This window comes from Solanum lycopersicum, chromosome 8 (genome assembly GCF_036512215.1).
Source record: "Solanum lycopersicum chromosome 8, SLM_r2.1".
Classification (NCBI taxonomy): Eukaryota; Viridiplantae; Streptophyta; class Magnoliopsida; order Solanales; family Solanaceae; genus Solanum; species Solanum lycopersicum.
In genome coordinates this window covers 13,649,969-13,652,247 of record NC_090807.1, presented here as the reverse complement: position 1 = coordinate 13,652,247, position 2,279 = coordinate 13,649,969, and positions in this window count along the sequence as shown.

The following is a 2,279-nucleotide window of genomic DNA, read 5'->3' as shown; positions in this document are numbered from 1 at the left end:
AAGGTGTATTAAGGGTTTTCCCCACCATCCAAAACCCTCCCCCAACGATATCCATCACAATTTTACGTTCTACGAATCGAAAACTGAAATATGGACCGAAAAGCCTTACCTTTAGCATCAAATTTAGTGGTAAACTGTTAAGAACTCGTCTGGGGTCGTCTCATAGCTCTCAAAAATAGAAATTGCAGAATAATGGCCTTTTTGAGGTTTATTACGGACTTATTTTGCGACTGTCTCACTGTGGCGACCCTTACCCCTGACAACGCCCCCCTGGAAACACTAATTCCTCTATAGCGGCTTGCACGGAGACAAAAAGTCAATTTTGTTGACATCCAATTTTGGACCTTCACAATAATATAGATTTTAATATGTGAGCTTCTTAAATTCCAAATGATTTGAAATAATTAGTTTTTGTAAAGTGCAAAATATTTTTCAAGTTACTTTTAAATATTTTATCATTTTTTATTATTTGTAAATATATATATTCTTTTATATAATTAGTATATTTTTATGAATATTGTAAAACCGTTTAAAAAGATTTTAGTTTTACTTAATATTTTATTACATTAATAATTTATATTTTGAGACATTAGTTTATTGAGTTAATTATTTTATTTTGTTGAGATTAAGAAGGTCCTTAATTAATTTATGAAAATTCCACTGACTAAATTCTAATTGGAATTGAATTGGCTATTATGTCAATTTTAGCTAATTTCCTTTGACCTTTTGCAAGACCCGAAATTGGGCCAAGATTTCTAGCGCAAATCCCAAGTTTTACTCAATTCAATGCATTCAACAATTCCCTTTTCATTTTCCAGTTCAAAACAACAACACCACACCGACCCTGACCTCGACCCAGATACTCGCCGGGCTCGCTGAGCAACGCAAGAACCCTACCCAACTTAAGAGATCACCATCATTGCAACGTTAAAATACACAACATTTTAACAATTCCCCCCTCCAAGGTTCATAAGCAGATGGAAAAATCAACAGACATGTACAACGTACACACTACTAATATTATTTTCTCTTCGTCTTCTTCCTAGTACTGTTCCAACCGCGGAGTTGTCCTTCCTCGCGTGGATTGACGCTACGTCCAATTCAAGAACCTAGAAAAATTGTCATATTAAAAAGGATTCTTTTGAATATATGGGTTAATTGGGTCATATTTCCCCTAACATCACCCTACTTAAATGGACATTTTGGATTATAACTTTTGAGTGTCAAACGTATGAATTTTAGATGCTATTTAACTGGTGCTTAGTTCTCCTTGTTTATTTTGCTTAGGTTACTATTTTTTGCCTTTGTCTTGTCTATATGCCCTTCTGTCGCTTCAGGTGTTAGCCTTTTCTCTTGTTTGTCACCTTTTTTTTATTATATTAATATGATATTATTTTCAATTGTTGTCTTATACTGTTGATTATTATGAAGCCTCTTGATGTAGGTCCAGGTACTCAATATCTAGACCAAGCTTAGATCGATTCTCAGTCCGACATCAACATCTTCAGTGGAGATTCCTCATACTTTGAGGACAATAGATGTGTTTTTCATTTTTAGTATTTTTATTCATCTTTTAGTTTTGTTAGCTTTAGCTGAGGGCATGTCCCAACAACTCAACTTTATGAGAGGCTTTTCAGATATAGTAGTAGATTCAACTTGAGCTGTTAAGCCATTGTTTCAATTATCACTAAATCTTAGTATGCTTTATATATTCAGACGAGTTGAGTTTTTCCCCACTTTTAGTTAATAATTGTTTTAGCTTTCACATAGTACATGTCTTATTCAGTTATTCTCAGTATGCTTGATGTATGTCAGACATAGGGTTTTCTTAGGGTCACTCGTGATCTTGGTCCCATGTTACATCTAGGGGGTAGGTTTGGGGCGTGCAAACTTGATATAAGAGCATTAGATTCAAGAGTCCTAGGATGTATGAAAGCCTTTCTAGGTAAAATCTCTTTCATAGGTAAGACGTGCACTACATCTATGAGAGGGAGGCTACAAAGTGCTTTAAGAAAACTTCACTTTATTTGTTATTCTTATCGTGCGTGGGTATGATCAAACATCTCCTTTCTAATCTGTCATTAACGTTTCAGATCATACCTCCTTTTAGAGCTAACACACGAAATTCTAACGTATGTAATGCTAACAAAGTTCCTTCTGTCTCGAACCATGATGTTATGAATGCAGAATTCGAAATGTGATCCATCTCTTAGTTCAAAGTGTAGCCAATCAAAAGAATCACTAGGCCAGAGTTCCTGTAAACAATAATAGTAGATCAG